We start from the raw sequence: 23,997 nt of genomic DNA, 5'->3' as shown, positions 1-23,997 counted from the left end.
CATTGTCTTTTCTTAAAACACTGGTTAATAAAATGCCAAGTGCTTCAGCACCTGCTGGAAATTCACTCTGATAGAGAAAATAAGCCAAATTTGCATCAGTGCTTGAGAAGCGTGCGCTAGGCCTGTACTTAGGACAGTTCCACTTATCACTTCCCCAGGCAAATCCCCCTTTCTCTCTGGAGAAAGATTGTTTATCTTAACAATATCTTGGCCACCAAGATTTGCACACATGGATAAGAAAATCAGGTTAGATATTAGAAACCTTAATTTTGAATTTACAATTATTGAACATTAGTCACACCTTAGCATCCCTTGAATGCTCAGCATGCACAGAATACACGTTCCTCACACACAAAGACCAAGTCTGGAGTCATAATCTACATTATCATTATTTTAAGGTAAACGATACAAAAGCCTTCTAATCTCAGGAAATTTCAACATTTCAATGACTACAGCAACATAAATTAAGACCTATGAAATTTATGAAATGCCTTGGGCAACCTGAATCTTATCCATTTTGCAACATGCCTAACCAATCTCTCAAACCATATTTATTATATTCATATGTGGGAGGGCAAGCAGAAATGGAATGTATCGTCAGAGTGACAGCGGTTTGTAACCTTTCCCAGTTTTAGAGTTCAGAACTTGTGATCGTTGAGTTCTTCAGGGTGACCGTGGCACCAGCGGGGGTGGGAACAGCCATCCCCATCAGGCCTTAACACCTGTGTGAGGCATCAGGAGACGAGCAGCTGCACGAAGGTCAGAGCCAGGCACTTTCTTTGACACGAAATCTTTGGAAAAAGAAGAAAGGTAGGGAAGCAGGCCCTTCCAAGAACGACCTTTAGCTGAGCTGTCCTATTGCCTGAAGGGCACATGGGGAGCATCCTTAACCTTTAACAGGGTGGGGTGCTGAGGAGAGGCAGCCGGGCAGCTGTGCTGCGAAGCTTTCCCCCCAGAGGCTTGTCACAAAGGAGTGTGTTGGAGGAAAGAAACCAGAGCCCTGCTCAGGCCCCCCTGTCTTGCTTGCTCTGTGCATTTACTAGTTGTTAACTGTGCAGCATTAGCAGGCAGACTACAGATGTCCAGATTATTGTTATTTCAGTGCTAGGAAGACTCATTCTTTGCATTCCAGGTTTTAGGAGCCCTGGGGCTGCCTTTCAACTCGATACTTTCTTTATCTTTCTTCGCCGTTTTTTTACTGGTTTGTAGGGAGTATATCCCAGGAAGGAAGGAGGACAGAAGGGGTAAGATGCAGTTTGAAAAAGTGATATTTAGCATAATCCAATATTATTAGATAATTGCATTTTTGTGAAACAAAAAAAATCATAACTTCATACCACAAATTAGAGATTATGAAGCTGCAAAATGTTGGATCTGGAAAAAACAAGTGAGACATATGGAAAAATAACAATATGGAGAAGTGGAGTTTTGGTCAAGGCAAGAGATGAAGGACCTTGGTCTGTTCTGTTTGTTTTGCCAGACGGACACCTCAGCAAAGCTGTTTTTACTGCATGACGTGAAATTGAACAAGCTCACATCTTAAATACTCAGAAGATAGTCATCCATTCACTTGACAATTTACGGAGCTCCTACGGGGCCTATTCTAGATCCTGGAAACCCAGCACTGACCCGTAAAAATTCCCTGCTTTCATGGTGCTGATATTCCAGGAGGAGGAGACATAACAAGTAAAATGAGGGATTCCAGAGAGTAATGAAGGCTAAAAATAAAAGCCAGTCTTGAGAAGCCCTCCCATATGCTGAGCATGACACTGATTACTTGCATTAGCCCTTACGACAGTCCTAAAGGAAAGCATTTTTATAGCTTCTATTGTACAGATAAAGAGATTAATGCTAGTGAGGTTAAATAGTGTACCCCACCTCACATGCTGAGGAGCAGAGCTAGAGCTTGAACTTGGGGAGTCCAGCTGACACCGCATGCACTTAATACTGGGCTATACCACTGTGCATATTATTTAGAGAGGTAACACGAGGGGATGGCCAGTGAGGGTGGGAGACCCTGTAAATATGAGGATCACTGAGGTCTTCCTGAGGAGGTGACATGTCCCTCTGAGTGGTGTATAAGAAGGGGCTGTCACGCCAACAAATAGAAGAAAAATGTTTCTGAAGCAACTTGAGCTTGGGTTTGAAGGTACTTTGCTATAAGAAGAGGCCTTCAAGAAACAAAATATGAAAAAGGCAACTGTGAACATCCAGGACTAGGAAAGATACAGTAACTGTTCCAGATCCCAACAAATCATGTAGTGATAAAGTGACATACCCTGTCGGTGAGCCTGCCTCACAACGTAATGAAGGTCTCCATCCCCTCAGAACTGCTTACCTACAAAAGTTCCTCCAGGCGGATGAGCCCCCAACAGGTCAGCCCTCCCCCTCCTCCCCCCTCCTCTTCCCCCCACCCAATCCACCTCCCCCTGCTCTGCAGTGAACCTGCCTCGTTGATTAACCTCGTCTGAAAGTTAGTAGGAGAGCTGATGAGAACCCAGGACATGACACAGCTGAATAACATCCTTGTTTATCTGTTCATTCTCCGTAAGCAAATCTAACAGCTTATAAAACACTCCAATAAAACTGGTAATCACCCACCACCACATAATAGACACAAATGAAAAGAAACAGTGATGATAATTTCTCTGCATTTGCAAGTTTTCTCTGTACAAAATGTTAAGTTTTGTTCGATGCAGGTCACTAAATATATATATAGTCTTACTCTGTCATCCAGGCTAGAGTGCCGTGACATCATCATAGCTCACAGCAACCACAAATTCCTGGGCTCAAGCCATCCTCTTGCCTCAGCCTCCCGAGTAGCTGGGACTACAGGCTCTCGCCACAACACCCACCTAGTTTTTTTATCTTAGTAGAGATGGGGTCTCACTCTTGCTCAGGCTGAGCTCAAGCAATGAACTTGCCTCAGCCTCCCAGAGTGCTAGGATTACAGGTGTGAGCCACCGCTCCTACCTCGGTTACTATATTTCTGTCCATCTTTCTTCTGTGACCTAGGCATATGGACCTCTCCAGCTTTCTCTGTGACTTTTTCTGTTGTCCTTGACAGTAATCACAGTAACCACAGTAGCATTTACCCCATGGCAGGCACTATGCCACGGGCTTTATATTTAATTAATCCTCACAACACGATTGTTTTAAAACTTCCTTTATGCCAGGCATTGTCTAAATATTATATTCCATTCTTAGACCCACTTTTCCAGTGGTAAAACTGAGGCTTTATTAGGTGAAATGCTTTGCCCGTGCTACGCATAGCTTTTAAGTAGCCACTGAGTAACCAGGATTGAATCGGGGCCATTGGGCACTAGAGTTTGTCCTGTTAACCCCTCTGTTTTACTGCTTATAGAATTAAATCCAGGGAAATTAATTTAAAATTTTAAAAGGAAAACCTCTGCCCTGATTAAGATCTTCCCTTTGTGGCTTAGCGGATCCTGTTGCAGTAGTGTCGGGGCTTGTCGTGACCCCAGTGCCCCTGGGGAGCTACAAGAATTTACCTTTGGGTGGTGCCTGTGGCTCAAGGAGTAGGGCGCCGGTCCCATATGCCGGAGGTGGCGGGTTCAAACCCAGCCCTGGCCAAAAACCACAAAAAAAAAAAAAAAAAAAAGAATTTACCTTCCTTCTCAGGACTTACACCTACTCACTTGCCCCAAGAACCCTAGCCGAAGAAATGCCAGTCTGCGTAAGCTAATTCAAGTGTGGCATGCGACGGTAGTCTAGTCGTTGCTTGGTTTGCCATACCCCAGTCCCTGGGAAAGTTGCCCTCTCTCCAGTGAAGTTTCCCAAATAGCAGCTGACATGCGGTGGTTGTTTCCATCCTCATCTGCTTTGAAATGCACAATAGCGTGTTATCTGGACCAGCCACTTTTCATGCCTCAGGGGCTCCCCTGTTGTTTAGGTCCCCTTGTTGGTCACATATCTGAGCATAACACAGCTCTCTTTTAAATTGCATTGCATCAACATTCTACCTTCTCAATTAGGTCTATGTCTGGAACATAGCACATGGGGTAAAAGGAGATATGTTATCAGGGAAATTAGAGAAGAGAAGACTAATTGGGTCGTCTCCTTCACTCCCATCTTCGGAGGATAGTTTCCTTTGGTGTAGGACTTTCAGCTTTCTAATCTATTCTTAAATGCCCACCAGCGCCACTGTCATTTCTGGAGTATTTATCCACACACGTCAGGTGTCCTAACTCTAATGGTACAGAACAGCAGCCTGGACTGGCCAAAAACACACACAACAGAGATAATCTCTGTCATGTTTATAGGATACTGACATTGTCTCTGAACTCTTCACAGCAGTGAAATCTTTAAATGCCGGGAATTCCTGCTATGACACATGCAAACTGGTTGCTAAGGGAGGATGCAGGAACTCAAGATTCTTGCAAATAAACAGTCCTCCATCTGGGATGATGTGAATATGGATTTTCCTATAGCTAAGCATTGAGCTAAATGACTTCTGAAATCCTATCCAGACCACTTATGATATAAAGAACCATAAAGAGAAAATAATTGGTAGGTTCACTGTTTGATTAGGATTGCCAATATAGAATTAGCAACACAACTGAAGCACAGCCAGCTGGGCTGCGGAGTCCAGGTCGGAGGAGAAAAGGTGCCCTGGAGGTGGCCAGAGAGAGGTGGGAGGTGGAGCACTCCATGGCTGACTTGGAGGCAGGTTACAGAGTTGTTTACAACTAATAAAAATGAGCTTGACAAGTGTAAATATGACCTGAAAAATAAGACACAGGAACTTGAAAGTACTCAACAACATTTGCGAGAATTACAACTTGTTAAAGAAGAATACATCACATCAGTTTTGGAAAGTACTGAAGAGAAACTTCGTGATGCTGCTAGCAAGAAATACTATATAGCTGCTTAGCACAGTTGAAGACACCACGGAAGATGTGTCTGGTCTCCATTCCAAACTGGATCGGAAGAAGGCAGTTGATCAAGACAACGCGGAAGCTCAGGGTATTTTTTTTGCAAAAACTTAAATAGTCTGTTAAGTAATATGGAAGAATTAATTAAGGATGGTGGCTCAAAACAAAAGGCCATGCTTAGAAGTTGACCAACCCTTGTTTGGTAATCCACTGTCTTCCAGGGTCTCTGCATTAGACAGCATTACCACAGTAGCTCAGATCTATTCCAGAAAATGTGTCTACTCATGTTTCTCAGATTCTGAAGATGATATTAAAAGAACAATCATTAGCAACAGAAAGTAAAACTGTGCAAGAAGAATTGATTATTAGTATCTCTCTTAAAATATTTTTGGAGAATGACATTTGATAAATCGGAAGTACAATATTGACTCATCTTAAGCTTTGCTAGACACTAATAGACATTTCACTATGAGACGTCTCACTGTGTTAATATTTTTAAAGACAAATTTCTCTACTGTTTTTTCTTCCCAGATTGATCTCCAAATGTATATAACTAACATTTGAAACTTTTTTCACTCATATCTTGTAACATTAAAAGTGGGCAGTATTGGTGAGCTTTGTAATGAATAAAGGGCAGGCTTAGTACCACATGATTTGGGGGGACCCATGACTTGTTTGTTTGTTAGTTGGCCTAGAAATTGATAAGTTATCCTTTTCCCAAGGTTCTTGGACCCAACCCAAAAGGGATATTGGGTACTTAATTTTAAAACTACAGTAATATATGATAGCAATATGTAATGATGATCCAAGAAAAATAACGTTTAGAATTCTAGGAATAATTCTTGGGGTTAGATCTGGGTGGCCATGCCCTTCCAGGGCTTAACTGTAAAGCTTTTCCCCCACAGTTCTATGAAAGTCTCTCATCTAATCATACCTAATATTATTCTATAATGGCATGGTTTATCTAAGAAGTTCCTGTCTGTATCACCTATTTTTATATGCATAGGCCCTCTGCCTGCTTTTTTGAGTTTAACAATACTTATTAAACATTTCCAAGTAAGTACCACAACTGTTAAAAAAAAAAAAAAGATTGCCAATATACCCCAGTCTTGAGAATATCCCTATCTAGACATGAGGCAACACATCTTTAAATTAGAGAACGCTAACTAGCTAAAGAAAACTTGGTCTTCTCTAAGCACAAGCCTGAGTGTCTTGTAAATTAGAAACCTCTTGTTTGTTTCTAAAACTTCACTGTTAGTTGTATCTGTTCTATGGAGAAGGCACACACATCATTTTAACAGTGATTTGTTTTCTTTGGAGTGTCATGAATCCCTCTGAAGATTTGACAAAATCTATAGAGCCTCTCCCAAGGTAAATTCATTTTGAATCAGTAGGTTCTTGAAGCCTTGAAGTTCATCCATTGATCTCAGGTTCCAGAAGCCTATTTAAGATGATGACATCTTCAGTACTCATCAAGAAACCAAGTTAGTGCTTCATCAATATCACTGCAGCCCTTTCCTTCCTCCTCATTCCTCCCTCTCAGAAAACAAGAAATAGTCATTTATCTCTCTGGTGTTAATACATATTGAAGTCCTGTAGCAAAATACATTAACTCAAAGATTGCAAAAGCCGAAAACTAAGATTTACATTTTGATCCCCTCACGCAGAGAGGGATAATCTTCTGAAAAAGGATTTCTCAGAAGATACTTCTTAAAAATATTATACCTAATATTGAAAATTTGAATCTGTATTCAGAACAGAGTGGTAGTTATTTTCGGCAGTGGCTGGTTCTACTTTTCTTTCTGTTCACATAGGTGAGGAACAAAGTTGGGCTGCCAGACTTCCCAATGTCACAGTCACAGCTAGGCAAATTCAAAAGTCAAAGGCTCTTCATATGCAAACTTGTTCTTGATTAAAGTATATATTAACACATCGCAAGATGATAGCAAACAGGAAGGGAGTTCTTACTTACTGTCTCAATCATTTGGAATTGTGGTTCTCAGTTCAATTCCTCAATGAAGTCCACAATGCTAAGACATCCACCTTTCCCTCTTGCTCACCTGCTATTTTAAAGCCCTGCCAAAAATGGATGTTTCCAAACATCCATTCCAAAATACCTGTTTCCATTCCAAAATACCTGTTTCCATTTCATTCCTCCAGTTTGATGCCTTTTTTTCAGATCTATCGTGAGAAGTTTCCAAATTATCTCCCAGAAGATTTTACTTCTCCCTTCCATACTACACCCTGCTCCTTGGAATGTCTTCCGAAAACCGCAGTGACTGTTCACTTCTCCGCTGCTAAGTCAACAACGGTTCTTAGCGCAACATCCTCCAGAGTGTGACCCAGCTTAGCTTTTCTTCCACCACCTCCACTATTCTTTCCTGGAACTCTTGCCACTTCAGGCTAATTGTTTTTCCTAAAACACGCCTGCATATTCACACTGCTACATTTTTGACCATGCTGTCTTCCTTTCCTAAAATGCCTTTTGCCAGGTTTCCTCCTGAAAAACTCTTAGCCAGGATAGCACCACTCAAATTTTAACTCCTTTTTCATTTCCCCTAGTACATGTAAATAAAATGATCCCTACTCTTCTGGACTAACACAGCATTTTTAGATTTTAGTTACCTTCTCTGTGCCTCGATTTTCTCACCAGTAAAATGAAGCCATTGAGGCAGTGCCCATAGCTCAGTGGGTAGGATGCCGGCCACATACACCAACGTTGGCGGGTTCAAACCCAGCCCTGGTCAGCTAAAACAACAATGGCAATTGCAACAACAAAAAAAAATAGTCGGGCGTTGTGGTGAGCATCTGTAGTCCCAGCTACTTGGGAGGCTGAGGCAAAAGGATCACTTAAGCCTAAGAGTTAGAGTTTGAGGTTGCTGTGAGCTGTAATGCCATAGCACTCTACCCAAGGTGACAGCTTGAGTCTCTGTCTCAAAAAAAAAAAAAAAAAAAGAAGAAGCCATTGATGGAGAATCCAGCCCAAAGAACTTTCTTGCAGATCAAGTCAAATAGCAACAGGCTCAGCTAAGCATCTTTCCATTTTATGAAGTGCTACCTTAGAATTTCATGTGACTCTCAGAATAATTGTTTTAAGTAATTATCTCTATTTTCCCAATTTGGAGGATTAGTAAAACCTGTGCACAGAAATATAAATTATTGATCACATGGTAGAAGGAGCAAAATAAAAAGACAGGAAAAAGGAAATACAAGTTAATTTATAAGTGGTAAAGGACCAGACTGAGAAGTCTCCAGGTCTTCTGATTTCAAATGCCTCTTCTTTCCAATACTACACTGAATACTGCATACTTTCTTATTCTGTTTTTTTTCCCTTAGTACCTAGCAAGTACACTGCACACAGTGATCACTCAATAAATGTTGATTCAGTTAAATTTCAAGTTCTCCCTCCTTCTGAGATACCAATGAAAAATGCTGACAGTTCTAAGCCCTATGACACACCACTAGAGGTTATGTGACCTTTGGAATAGCTCTGAACCCAAATGACCCATGGTCTGGCTCATGTTTCTCCACTTGACCTGCAAGGATATTGTGAATCTTTATTGGTGCCTTACTAAAATCAAGACATACTACATCCACAGTGTCCCTTTTAGCCAACAGTTGAGGATTCCTTTCAGAAAACAAGAAATAGCATTGTGTTAGCATCACTTATTCATGATGATATCATGTTGGCCTCTGGTGATCACCATATTCTTTCTGTTAAATCACCTTTCAAGACTTTATTTCTGAAGATTAACATTTTGGGAGCTAATATCCTGCCTTCTGGCATCACGCCATGATTTCTCAGAGATTGCTAAGAGTATGTGAAGTATTGTCATAAGAAGGCTGGTTCTTTCCGTGCCCAAGAGGGTAATTGTATGCAGTGAGGAGATTTTGTTTTCAATAGATCTAGTGGATACAAGTACAGTTTTGTTACATGGAAATGTATCGGTCTTGGCTGGCTTTAGGTGTGCCAATCACCCAGATAGTATTCACTGTACCAGACAAGTAAGTTTTCAACCCTTCTCCCTGATGAGTCTCCCCTATCCAGTAAGTCACTCTGTATCACCACACATACCCATAGCTGAGCTCCCACTTATAAGTGAGAACATGCAGTGTTTGTTGTTCTGAGATACTTCATGTAGGACAATGTCTTCCAGTTCCATCCAAGTTGCTTCAAGAGACATTATCTGATTCTTGGTTATCACTGAGTAGTACTCGTGGTGAGTGGACATAAAATCTGTGTGCCATTGGCTATATTAAACTATTTTAAATGGCACACAAACTTTACATCCACCCTGTATGTTTGTGTGTTATACACACACACACGTTTTCATTATCCACTTATCAGTTGATGGGCACTTATGTTGATCCATCTCTTTGTGATTGTGAATTGTGCTGTGATAAACCTAAGAGTGCAAGTATCTTTATGATATAATGATTTCTTTTCCTTTGGGTAGATACCCATAGTGGGGCAGTAGGATCAAATGGTAGGTCCTACTTTTAGTCCTTTGAGAAATCTTTATACTATTTCTGCAGAGGTGATACTAATTTATATTTCCACCAACACTGTATAAGCATTCCGTTTTCACAGTATGTGTGCCCACTATTATTTTTTGACTTTTTCATGATGACCATCCTGATTGGAGTCAGGTGAGCTGACTCCGTTTAATTTAATTTCCATTTCTCTGATGATTAGTGATGTTCAGCATGTTTTCATATGTTTACTGGCCATTTCTATATCTTCTTTTAAAAATGTTCATGTCATTTTTGTCCACTTTTTAACAGGGTTGTTCGTTTATTTCTTGTTGGGTTATTTGTATGCAGTGAGTTTTAATTGTACCAGGAAAAGTACAGCTTGGGAGGTCTGCCCAGCACTAATGTACAGAGCAGTGTGGTGTTGGTCCTCCTCTAGAGACTTCCAAGAGAATGCACTAACCTCATCAGTTAGGAGTCACTGTTCCAGACAAGGGTGAATGGACTAGATGCCATCTGGACGTTGCTTCTAATCTGAGTTTCGGAGATGTTCCAGGTGTGCAGACATATCAGGGCTTCTCCCGAAAGCCTTTGCTTCAGCTTTGCGTGATCTTGAAAAGACTACAGTGTTCCAAGCTGCACAAAATGTAACTTTCTTGTCAAATCAATAGATGAATTTTCAGAGAGACCAAAAATTCTGTCAACCTATTCAGGCTTTCTAAGACTACACACTTATTGCCTTTCTATCAACCCAGACACCCAGAGTAAATTGAAGGAGAAACAATTTCCAGGGTAGAACTTGCAGACAGAGGTTATCCTGATAAAAAATGCAAATAGAGGAGAGAACCAATAAAATCAAAATTTTTAAATCCTATTATCTCGTTTTAGTCTCTGCTCACCTCTGCACAATTGTCCATTACAACGAGGTTTCCAGTGTCATTTTAAATATAGCTGACATTGTTCCTGATCTTAAAGAATTTATTTCCCATTACCAAGGCATGACAGTAGTCCCAGCTTGGGATATGTCATTTCTGCCGGGACTAATCAGCTAGCTATTTTGCCAACTTAGAGGCATAATCACTAACCATTCTGGGAAGCGTCTGTAAATTCTAAGGATGTCAGTGACTGCAGCCCAACTATGTTGCTAACTTAGAGGTACTTCATTTTGTATCATACAGACTTTAGAAGGCAGGCAAGAGAGGTAACAGCATCACCTCTTTGACAACTGCTGTATCTTTTCAGGTTGATTTTCTGACCCAATACTAGCTAAGAAAAATAAAAGTAATGATCACTTTGAACATGATATCATGGATGCAAAAACTAATAACCTTTTCTATGCCTAATGTCTTTTAAGCAATTAATGCCCTTAAATTACTATTCATATCTCTGTAAATACATTCTGAATCTAATAGATTTATTTATATAATTATCACTATTATAAAACTTTGGTCCATTAAATTAGTTTTTTAACAAATTAAAAAACTTAAGAACTAAAATGTGCACACAAGCACAGTTCATTTTTCTCAAGCCTGGCACCCTCTGATGTCTTGAAATACCCTAACAACAGCTGCAGAGGCCCACAATTGGTTTCCGTAAAGTAATCTTTTAATCTGGTGGTCTAAAGCAGCAGTTATTAAAATGCTTCCAGAAACAGGCACACCTTGGAGATTTTGCAAGTTCAGTTTCAGACCACTGCAACAGAGCAAATATTGCAATAAAGTGAGTTACGTGAATATTTTTTGTCTCCCAGCGAATACAAAAATTATATTTACACAACGGTAGTCTATTAAGTGTGCATAGCATTATGTCTAAAAAAAGAAATGTGCACCTACCTTAATTTTGAAATCCTTTATTAGTTAAAAAAAAAAAAATGCTAACTATTATCTGAGTCTTCAGTGAAGTGGTAATCTTTTTGCCGGTGGAGGGTCTTGCCTTGATGTGATTGGGCATTGACTGATCAGGGTGGTGGTTGCTGAAGGTTTGGGTGGCTATGACAATTTCTTAAAATAAGACAACAATGAAGTTTGCTACATCAACTGACTCTTCCTTTCATAGAAAGATCTCTGTAGCACGTGATGCTATTTGACAGCATGTTACCTAAAGCAGAACTTTCAGAATTAGAGACAATCCTCTCAAATCCTGCCACCACTGCTTTATCGCCGATATTTATAGACTATTCTAATTCCTTTCTTGTCATTTCAACAACGTTCACGTTATATTCACTGGTAGGTTCAATCTCAAGAAACCACTTTCTTTGCTGTTCTGTAAGAGGATACTTCGCATGTGTTCAAGTTTGATCACAAGCTTGCAGCAATCCACTCACACCCTCGAGCTCCGCTTCTAATTCCAGTTTTCTTGCTCATTCCACCACATCGGTAGTTACTTCCTTCACCAAAATCTTGGACCTCTAAAATTCATCTGTGAGTTTCAGAATCAACTTCTTCCACACTCCTGTTACTGTTGATATTTTGACCACATCCCATGAATCACAGATGTTCTTAATGGCATCGAGAATGGTCTATCTTTTCCAAAAGGCTTTCAATTTACTTTGCTCAGATCCATCAGAGGAATCACTATCTATGGCAGCCATCAACTTACAAAATATATTTTTTGAAAAATATATCAAAATATATATTTGAAAGTCAAAATTACTCTTTGATCCATGGTCTGTAGAATGGATACTATGTTGGCAGGTGTGAAAACAACATTAATCTTGTACAGCTCCATCCCAGCTCTCTGGTAAGTAGGTGCATTGTCAATAAACAGTAACATTTTGAAAGAAATCTTTTTTTCAGAGTAGTAATTCTCCATAGTGGGCATAAAATATTCAGCATACCATTTTGTAAACAGATATGCTGTCATCCAGACTTTGTTGTTCATTTCTAGAGCACAAGCAGAGTAGATTTACCATAATTATTATTTTTTTTTTTTTGAGGCAGAATCTCACTTTGTCACCCTCAGTAGAGAGCTGTGGTGAATAGCTCACAGCAATTTCAAACTCTTGGACTTAAGCAATCCTCTTGCCTCAGCTTCCCAGGTAGCTAGGACTACAGGTACCCACCACAGCACCCAGCTGTTAAGAAATAGTGTCTCACTCTTGCTCAGACTGGTCTCAAACTCCTGAACTCAGGCAGTCCACCTGCCTCGGCCTCCCAGAGTGCTGGGATTATAGGCATGAACCACCGGATTTACCATAATTCTTAAGCACCCTAGGATTTTCAGAATGATAAACAAGCATTAGCTTCAACTTATCATCACCAGCTGCATTGGCCTCTAACAAGAGAATGATCCTGTTCTTTGAAGCTTTGAAACCAGGCCTTGACTTTTCCTCTCTAGCTATGAAAGTTCTAGGTGGCACCTTCTTTCAACAAAAAGTTGTTTTCTCTACATTGAAAATCTGCTGTTTAGTGAAGCCACCTTCATCAGTGATCTTATCCATCATCAATCTGGATAACTTCCCACAGCTTCTATGTTAGCTGTTGCTGCTTCACCTCACACTTTTATATTATGGAGACAACTTCTTTTCTTAAACTTCACAAAGCAACCTCTGCTTACAACTTTTCTTCTGAAGCCTCCTCATCTCTCACCTTTCATGTGATTGAAGAAAGATAGGACCTTGCTCCAGATTAGGTTTGGGCTTGAAGGACTATTCTGGCTGGTGTGATCTTCTATCCAGATCCCACATTGAAGCTATTTGGCTTTCCTTATCAGCAATGAAGCTATTTGGCTTTCTCATCATCCATGTATTCACTTTTAATTTCCTCCAAGAACTTTGTCTTCACATTCACAATTTGGCTATCTGGTGAAAGAGGCCAAGCTTTCAGCCTGTCCTGGCTTTTGACCTGCCTTCCTCACTAAGCTTAATTATTTTCTATATTTTGGCTTAAAGTGAGAGATGTGTGACATTTCCTTTCACTGGAACATGTAGAAGCCATTGCAGGGTTATTAAGTGGCCTAATTTCAATATTCCTTGTGTCTTAAGGAATAGGGAGCCCCAAGGAAAAGCAGAGAGACCAGGTAATAGCCAGTTAGTGGAACAGTCAGAACACACACATTTAACAATTAAATCTGCCATTTTATGATGGTATGATTTCTGGCACCCCACAACACAATAGTGATATCAAAGGTTATAGATCACCACGACAGATATAATAATGATGGAAAAGTTTGAAATTTTGTAAGAATTACCAAAATGTAACACAGAGACTTAAAGTTAGCACGTGCTGTTGGAAAAATGACACCAATAAACATCTTTGATGTAGGGTTACCACAAACCATCAATTTGTTTTAAAAAAAATGCAGTATCTGCAAAGTGCAAAGAAGTGAAATGCAGTAACATGAAGTATGCCTGTACGTGACCCCATGTGCCCCTTAGTACCTCAAAACTACTCTGCTGAGCAGATGTCCAGGGACTTGGCCTTAGTCCTGCATTCCTTGGTCTCTGATTTTAAGTGAGTTAATTTCTATATGCGTCTTGTTCCTCTTCTGTAAAGTAAGAGTTCCAATAAAACCTTTGTAAGACTATTGTGAAATAAAGTGGGAGAATGCAGATAAAGCGCTTTCCATGATGCCAGACCCACAGTGAACACACAATCATGTCCAAACATGAAATTTCATATTTATGGAACTCATATTATAAGTTTGATAAAGGTGAGTCTTGGCTATCCAAGAACTTAACTTCTATACCTCTGCCAATGTACCTGTAACTATGGAAAGTAGTAATTTAAGAATATTTTAGATTATGTCCTGAAAAGTTATATGAGCTTTATAGTAATAAATGACTTCTCCCAAATATGAAAAATGCATTTATTTCTGGGAAATTTCTTCTTGTTTAAGTGTCCTGAATATTGATTTGATTATAAGGGACACAATATGACTGAAATATGTCATCCATTCCTTTAACAAAAGTAGCTCATACCAAATGGTTTTCTTTGGAATTGATTTAGCATCATAGCAAGACTAATATAGCCCTTTAATACAGGAAATGAAGTAGGGGCAGAGCCGATTTGATGTTGACCTCTAAAATAAATGGCACTGCTAGGCTCCATAGCCTGCAAGGCTCCAAGGTTGGTTAGCCTAGAGCATCTATGTTGCATAAATTGAACCCTGTGGGGAAGGCAAATTGTCACTATGGGCTTGAACTCTGCTGCATCTGAGAGGTACAAGCCACATTCCATAGGGGATTCTGCTGACTCATTCCAAGTAGAGGAAAAGAGCCAGGATGCTGGAGTCCATCTCTCTTATGAGGGACTTTCCAAGGGACAGGGAATAAACCACATCTTTCCTATCTCTCTGTGTATACCCTCTCCTACCACCAGACTAAAAGAATGGCCTCCTTTGAGTAACAACACCCTTATAAAGACAAAACAATCATCTGTATAATCAGTTCCCAACCCTCTGTGTGATATTTAAGGGAAGGGCTTTGGGCTGCCCTGGCTGCATGCCTGGCGCTTCTTTTAATCTGAACTACCAATGAGCCGTCTCTAAGTTGCCATGCTGCAAACCTTGCTTTTGACTCATAGTTGCAAATTGTCTAAACAACCCATATATATATACATACACATACATATATACATATATATATATACACACACATACACACACACAAGGTCAGACAATTAAGTTCGTAAACTTGGCACCATACACTTAATTTTGGCAGCACTGTACAAACAACTTGGTAAGGTTTCATAACCTTGGTATATCAGCATCTCACCAACTGTGTTAATGTCTATGTGTGACAATGTCTTGCTGAGTGGCATTTATTACTATTGCACATTTCTGTGTGCCATTATGAGACTGTCAGAGCTTGAATTAGAGCAATGAACAAACATTAAATTTCTTGTTAAATTTGGCAAGAGTGGAAGTGAAATCACAGACATGTTAGTCCAAGTTTATGGGAGAAAATTCCATGACAAAAATGGCAATGAACAGATGGATTAATGTTTTTCTGAGGGCAGAGAAAGTGTCACTGACAAAGAGAGGTCAGGAAAGGGAATAACGAGCAGACCTGATGAAAACATTACAAAAATTTGTCAGACTATACGTCAAAATCATTGTAAGAAGCATAGCAGACCAAGTAAACATCAATAGAGAAAATCATAACATGAGAAAGATATGGCCCTTGCATCATGACAGTGCACCAGCTCACACAACACTATCTGTGAGAGAACTTTTAGCCAGTGAAAACACAACTGTAGGACACCTTCCCTACTCACCTAATCTGGCCCCCAGTGACTTTTTACTTTACCCAATGATAAAGGAAATATTAAAAGGAAGATGCTTTGATAACATTCAATACAACAGCAGTTCTGATGGACATTCCTGAAAAAGAGTTCCAAAACAGCTGTAAAGGCACTGGCATTGGTGCACAGCTTCCCAAGGGGAGTACTTTGAAGGTGGCCTTAGTGATTCAGCAATGAGGTATGGAGCACTTTTTCTAGGATGAGTTTGGCTCTTAATTGTCAAACCTCATAAGTTAACATTTGATTTCTAGCAGCATTTACACCTCCCTTTTGGCAGGGCCTTCATACCTGCTTTTTATTCTCCCTAGAGTATATATTTCCCTGAGATATCCCTGTGAATTGCATTTGCATTCACTCAGATTTCTGCTCCAGTGTCACTCCCCTCACCTCCCCAAATGTAACTGCTCCTGTATATCTGCTTTAGCCTGGTTCTTACTGTTCTTGGTAGCATTTAACACAATCTGATGCTATTTTATATATTTACTTGTACATAGTTTTTCTTTCCCACTGCAGTGGAAATGGAAGTTCCTGGAACAATTTTAGGCACACAGTTGAAATTCAATAAACATTTGTTTAAAAATATGAAAGAATCTATAAATATTAGACACAGTATGTACTAAGGCCAGAACATATTCCTTCCTTGGGTCAGTGTTCCAGTTTCCTTAAAGGGGACTTTGAGATGAGAGTGTGCAGCCAATGGAATTATGTTACTTTTTAATTTCTAGGCCCTGATAATACTGTAAGTTGAAGTTTTCTCCCTGGTCCTTTTAAAAATGCTTCATTAATGGTTGACACATTCTATGACATATTTTTTATGCTATCATAGTCAGTTGTTTAAAAAAATCAACGTGTATTTAACTTGTACCCAATTCTAGTGGCTAGAGCTCTGGAAGTACAATCAAGAGACACTTGATTATTACTTGGTAGTTTTGAATATATTTAACAGTCCTCAACAGCCCCTTCTCAAATGTCCTTCAAACTTATGATTCCTTTTAGAAGGCATAAAAAACAGAGTGGTTTAATAGGGGCACACCTGGTGGGTAGAGTCAGAAAACTTCATCCTTCTACCAGCGTTTTGCTTCTTACTTGTTCTGAAACGTTGGACAAGCCTGATTATTCTGGGCCTCTATTTCTTTGATAAAAACAAAGTAAACAATAGGATGGCCCTTCAGCATTCCTTAGTGATAGATGGTTGGTTGAGATTACATCCCCTTTATCTTTCCATTATACATTTGCCACTTTGGAACATTTGGATAGAATAGAATAGAGGATCTGCCTACTCTTCCCTACTTATTCCTGGGAAAAGAGTTGACCTAAAAGTTCCAACAAGGGCCATCCAGGGTCACCAAGTACACCATATTGCCCTGTGGCCAAGGCCAGTTTGAGAACTGGAACCATTCCAGGAAAGCTTTAACCAAGTCAATGCCACAAGGGCAAGAGGTCTGGAAGGAATTTTGTAATTTTTAGAAAGAGTTCAATGAACTTTTTGTACCTTGTTCTTGGAGAGATTATTGGATGGATTAAAGCCACTCAGATTCTGAGAAATCAATCGAGAGCATAACTTGAAGAAAAACAATGATGATTGGAGAGATATACTCCTTTGCCTTATTCTATGAAATAAGGTGGCAAATTTCTTTTCCTCCCCCACTTTAACACAATACGTGCTCATTCTTCTCTTTGTGCCAAATAACATATAGCATCATGTTCTTATTAAATTTATTTATCTTCCCTTTAATTTTTTTTTTTGGTACAGTTGTGTTATTGGCAAACACCTTTGCCAGCATTGTCTGAAATGTTTGTAACTTTCCACTTGAAGGAATATAAAACCTTTCCCCCACCCAGAATAGACCTATAGGCAATTGAGTCCTGGATAAATACTCTTTAATGATGAATGAAATTAACAATATAGCATTTGTCAAACTCTCAAAGAAAGGTATCATGGAAATATAAAATATTCATCCTTAAATTGCTACTTTATTATGAATTACTATCTTCTCAATGAAATGCATCTTTTCTCTCCACTGAAAAGATGTAGAAAGTGATACAAATTGCCCAAGGACCTACAGTGGCCAAGCACCTTAGCACAGTGGGGGTATGTTAAACTCTGGATTTGATATCTAGGCAGCGCCCGGCACTTCCAGTTGTCAGGCACTCGGGGAGCCCTCTATGTCAGCAAGGGAGAACTAGAACCCTAAAGTAGATAAATTGACAGCAAGGCATTCAGTAAGTGAAAAAAAAAGAGAAAAGCCCAGAATCAGCAGACCAGACTGTCATTGTCCCTTGGAGGGCTGACGCACTGCTAGCCTAGAGAGGCCCTTGGTCCAATCTTTTCCCTCCACAGTGGTTTTCCCCTTAGGAAAACGTCCATGGAAGTGGCCACAAGAGCCCAAGAGACATTTTGGCCCTCAAAGCATCATTTCCCTCTTGCATTCATAAGTTGCACCTCCTAATCATGCCATCTAGTCCTAAAAGCTTTAAAATGATGGTGCTCTGCTAGGGGAAAATTCACATACACCTGCTCTTGATTTACTTCCTGCTTGGAATAATTTTTACACAGCTGTGATATTGCAGAGTGACTCTGTTCGAAGCACCAAACAGTGAGGCTCAGGCAAGAGGGTGTTGGGTGTTTAGGTTATGATGATTTCAGCTAGTCCTCTTTTTTTTCTTTTACAGCATCATTAGTAATCTGTCATTTTAATAATAATAATTCCCTTTTGACATCATGAAGATAAGAAAAAATCACCACTGGCATCAAAAATGAGGTGACATTTCATCAGTATTATTTCACTGAAGACAAAATGGAAAGCTTTATTACTCCCCATGCCTTTGAAAGAAAGCTGAACAAGGCATATGCTGACCCTAGAGCTTATCTACTTCAGTTCCTTCCAGACCGATATGAAATAACTAATTTTAATTGTTCCAACTAGAGTTTCGGAATGTAGTTTTCCCCCAAAGCTTTACATTTACATAATGTAAACTTTTTTTGAAAAACAAGCTGTATCAGTACATAACAACCGGAGTAGACAAAAGAGGAGTCCAGTGGAACCAAGAATGAGCCATCGTTTTCATTCCTCGGCATAACGTTTTATTCAAAGTATTTAGGAATTGATTTCACTCAATCATGCAGTCAATACTGATTTTGTATTTGTGTGTATTATACACCGTACTGGGTCCTGGGAAGACAGAGATGGATAAAACCAAGTCTTTGGTCCAGAGTAGGCAGCCCATGAAGAAAGGGTTATGAGAGAAGGTGATATGTGCTGTAATACAGGTATGTTCCAAAGGCAATAGGATGAATAAATAATAGGGCAGAATAAATAATTCTGTCTGGTAGGAGAGGAGTTCTCAAACAGAGCACTGTTTTAGCCAGCTCATTAAGGATAGGCCCACCCTACAGATACTAAGGAAGGGAACTTTACCCAGAGGGAATGGTGTCCACAAAGAGACAAGGGCACCAAATCCATTGAGCAGAAATAAATCTGGTGCTCAGTAGACACATCTATGCCGACTCGGCCAGTGAGGACAAGACAAGGAGCCTTCATTTTGTATAATATCAGCTCTGTGGGCCACTTGGTGTTCAGGGTAACAATGATGAAGATTAGGAATGTTTCATATTAACAAAATTTCCTAGAATCACTTTAAGAGAAAGAACATGATTTTCATGAAGAAGAAAATGATTTTCAACAAGAAGAACATGACAGTTGTTCTCAGTCTGTAAGGTAAGAGAATAAGGATGTGAATTTAAGTCAGTCAGTGAATAATTCCTTTTGGAATTTTCTCCATTTGTTTTTCCTTCCACCATTCTGCCAATATGGGTGCAGGAATTTTTTTTCCTAAATCTCAGATTGCTTGTATAAATAGACATTCTAAGAGGAGGAATATGATCTTCCTATAGTAACTCAAGGAAAAAAAAAAAAACTAAAATCTTTATGCATTGAAATCTGGTATTGCAAAATGAATCCAAGGTAAGAAACATCACATAGACCTTAGTCACCTAAGTACTTGGTCTACACAAAGTCAGGTATCAGGATTCTTGTAAATTTCTATTTGACACAATGTAAACAAAACTTACATTTTCACCAGCCTAAGTTTTCCCTTAAACATACCTTTTAGTAAAACCCGTGGCTTCAAAGATTGTGACCTTTTTCTCATATGAAAAATTATTTATTCTTCAACTCACTTCTGATTTTGGTTGGCTACTAACACTAAGCCTCTTTACTAATGATAGCAACCTTGAGGAACAATGTTATCTGAGCACCCAAACCCTTTGTTCCAGTAAGATCTGTGCACATCACATCAGTTAAAACTGATCTGCAATTAAACTGTTCTCAAGTGAACAGTAGCTGATGACATAAAATATGAGTTTTGTAACCATACGAATACTTGATATTGTAAGTGTTTTCTTTTTAAATCAAATACAATATATTGCTACTGAATTTCCCTCTTTCTCGCTCCTTCTCCTCACAAAATTCCTGGATTGAATGCTTACTTTTTTGTAAACAAAATTTCAACAAATAAATTTTTTCCCTATTTTGGCAGCATCTGTATGGGCTTTATCTTTCTGTCAACAATACTATGGAACTTGGGTGCTTTGTTTTGTAGATAATTAACTGAGGGTTTGTTTTTTTCTTTTTTAATCTGTTCATTTTATTTATTTTTCTTTCTCAAACATCTTTTTCTTCTCCAGATAATCAGTGCTCTCAAACACATCTACTTCTATCACCACAAAGCAAGTATAACTCTGTGGAGTATGCTCCCAAACCATGCAAGAGCAGATTTTTTTTTTTTGGTCCAAGCTCTTAGGATAGAAGGGAAAAATCACATCCCCAACTGGCTCTTGACCCATTTTCATATGCAGAGGCTAGAAAAGAACCAGACCAAAATGGGTTTGGGTATACGTTTGGGATTTTTGCATGTGCTGAAGCAGCACAGAGCTGATGCACAATAAACAAACATGCATTATGGGTTATTTTTAGTCACTTTATAGACATTTGCATTCATAAATTTTGATACGGTTGTAAGAAGCTGACTTTGATGGGACCAAACTCACAGACGAGCTTTTGATCACTGGAGCAACCACAGTCTAACTTTATGTTGACAATTTATCAGCCCTTCTCCGTCAAGGAAAATTGTTTTTTAGTGCTTGCCTATTAGCAATCACATGCATAATATGAAATTGAGTTTTGGGGAGGACGGCCTACCATCTGTCTTTCTGATTTTTTTTTTCAACATTTCACGCTCAAGTTCAACTCTCTGTATATCAGAATGCTGTAAAACAAGATTCACCCGTAATATGGGCACTTAGCAAGAAAAATGGGCCAGATACCAATGTAATATTTTAACTTGCTGAGTTTTAAAAAGGAAAAATCATTGATACCCCAATCTGTGCATCATCCTCTGAGTGCACTTCAAATTCTGCCTGCCTCTCGAAGCCAACTTTGGTGCGGCTGATTCTTCTTAAAGCACAGTTCATTAGTGTGCTTCCAGAAGTGTTAAAACACTTTTATAAAATACAAATTCAAAGAGAAAGTGGAAAGCAATGTGAGGTTAAGAAAATAGAGCTCAAAGGGTTGGTGTGAAGAATGAAAAAGATGTATTTAGTTTCCCTTCCAAGTTCCAATATGCTAAGATTTTTATCAATAATATTGTTTTTCTGCAACAATATCTGCCTCAGGGAAAATCTGCTCTGTAGCTGTCAGGATTATAGTTCTCAAAATATGCTTAAGATGATTCTGTTAAATTGATTTAAAAAAAAAAAAAAAAAAGGGATACTCTACAACGTAGAAGAATTGCTCCAAAGAACATTCCCCAGCTTTTCATGTGTAACTGCATTTGTGCGGCAGGGCATTTATTATGCTATAAATTCCATCACTGATTTTGGCCAGTTCAGATTGATTCTGCAGTAACTGTAAGTAATGGACCTTCCAGAGCTAAGGGGGCGGGGGAGAGGAGGAGGGGATGTAGCCAATACACTCATGGCTGTGGGAATACAAATCGTAGGGTTCATTTAGTCACAGCTTTTATCAGATAGTGCAGCCAATACCCTACAAAGCAGGAAAATATATATTCCAAAAAATCTACAGGTTCCTTGATCTGACGTCGGTGGCTACGACAGGCAAACACAGGGAGAACACTTCTTGGGGAAGTGATCTGTTTTTCCCTGAGTCTTTACTTCCCAAACTTGTTCTTTCTAATCTTCCCCCATCTCTCCCAGAGGGCAGGCAAATGACCACACCCCGAGAGCAATGGAATATGGAGGTCTCCTTTCCTAGAGAAAAATCAGCCATCCCTGAAACCTGGCCTCCCTCGGCTCCCAGTGGCTTGGAGCTGAATGGACCCTCAGCCAGGATAGGCGCCCAGGGATTGAGACACAATAATCCTGTGAAATCACTTATCTGGGAGATTTTGATTCCTGAAGCTTTTAGGAAAATAAGGTAACCAGTCAGATGCACAGCAGGAGACATGCCCACTTGGAGGTGCCCAGGAACCCTGAAGGTGGCGGCTAGGGAAAGATGGGGTGAGTGAGAGCAGCTGAGGCAACCGCTGATGCTGGAGGGCTTTGCCCTGATGGTCTTTAAAACTGAGCACTAAGGAAACAGGAAGGGTGTGAAGATGGAAAGGAGTGTGATTTGGGAGCGTGTGTCTCAGCACAGTAGGAGCAGAGTCCTTGGACAGCAGGACAGAGGTACGGGACATAGGAAAGGCTGACATTAAAGACACACTTCACCTCTTAGAGAGGCCCAGGAGATCCTCCTGTCATTCCTCCCAGCTCCCTCTCCTCTGGACCTCATCTGCATGGAATACTTGGTGGGGGCAGTGGGCAGCGCCTGGCCCACGGTGCTGGCTCTCTGGTGACAGCATGGGCATAGGGAGGCCCTGGCTTCCATGCAATGCAGGCAGGTAATACTTCATGCTAGGCCCGGGATCTCTGTCCCCGTACCCCACCCTACTGACCTTCCAGAAAGACAGAGGTACAAACCTAATCCGTCACAGAGAATGGCAAAGCATCGTCACTGTCCTTTCATCTCAAAGAACAGTTACAGTAGAATCTCTGTAAGTTGACCACCCAACGGCTGGCATAAACTGGTCAACATATGGAGGTGGTCAGCGTAAGGAACTAGGCCTACTGTACTGACACATACATGTGGTGCATGTCCGGTCTATGAAAATTAGGTCAATTTAAGGAGGTGGTCAATGAAGGAATGTGGTCAATCATGGAGGTTCTACTGTACCCTAAATTCTTCTAAGATTCTCCCCTTATATTCTTCTCCCTCTTTAAAATCAGAGAATTTAGAGCTAAAAGGTCTGTAGTTGTGGTGTTTGACTGTTGTGAGGTAGGACAGATGAAATGGACCATTTGGGGCCACTGTGAAACATGCACATTTCTCATTGGGCTATTTATTCAGAGTAATTCGGGGTAAGTGCCTTGAGACATCTCACAGAAGGGACCACGGATACAGCAGGCCACGTCTTTCAATGTGGGCGGTGAGAGTTAGCCAAGTGGAGATGCTTCCTGTTACTTTGGGGGACTTGGCAGACATCTAAGAGCCCTGGCCTTAGAGTCAACAGATGCAGGTTTTAGTCCTGCTTTTGTTGCTTGGTACGTATTTGACCTTGTGGAACTCATTTAGCCTGCCTGAGTCTGTTAAAAAGGATAATAGTACCTCTTCGGAAACATCATAGAGTTATCATGAGGTTAATTAAGGTAAGATGAGTGAAAATATTTTGCAAATTCTAAGTGACTATGAATGCCCAGTATTATCTTTATGGGATTATATAATAACTGTAAAATCTAAGGTTTTAGCAATTCAGAAGATACTGGCTTAGCTTATGTTTATCACTAGGAATTGATCTTTTTCTCATTTTATTTCTGTTATTGGTGCATTTATTTTTGTGACAAAAAACTACTTGTAATAGAAGCCTTCAGACTACCCATTTTATTTCTGAAAAGGGCAAAAGTAAATGTATGCTCATAAAATAAGAAGAGGAACATAGCTGGAAGTTACTACCAAGACCCCGTCCCAGCAGTAGGGTCTGTGGGTTGCCTCGGGGGAAAGGATTATATGGAAATGGCCTTGGATCTTGGTTGATGTAATTAGGCTGCACGACAGACCAGGTAGGCAACACAGACCTCACTGAACTTGGAGGGATGTCAGGATTCCATTTACACTGTGATCATAACCAAACCCTTCATCTTTCTCACCTCTGTTTCCTTATTTGTAGAATGGGGATCCTAATATTTGTTCTACCTACCTCAGAGGCTTGAAAGGATTGAAAAAAATAAAGTTAAGGGCTCCGTGACCTCTCATGCAGTAGATAGCTGTAGAGTATCTGCGCCCTCAGTCATCCTCAGTACGCTGGTCCTTTGAGGTGTACACAGAATAAAA

The 23,997-nt window shown here is 40.0% G+C and overlaps 1 protein-coding gene across 9 annotated transcripts in view; it reads left to right on the top strand.

The window, feature by feature from the left end:
* The window catches only part of NPAS3 (neuronal PAS domain protein 3), a 907,184-nt gene that overhangs the window by 837,265 nt on the left and 45,922 nt on the right, over positions 1–23,997 (top strand). The window lies entirely within an intron of this gene.

Source organism: Nycticebus coucang, chromosome 6 (assembly GCF_027406575.1).
Source record: "Nycticebus coucang isolate mNycCou1 chromosome 6, mNycCou1.pri, whole genome shotgun sequence".
Taxonomy (NCBI): Eukaryota; Metazoa; Chordata; class Mammalia; order Primates; family Lorisidae; genus Nycticebus; species Nycticebus coucang.
Note: the sequence above shows the minus strand (reverse complement) of the source record. Positions and strands in the feature narration are given on the sequence as shown.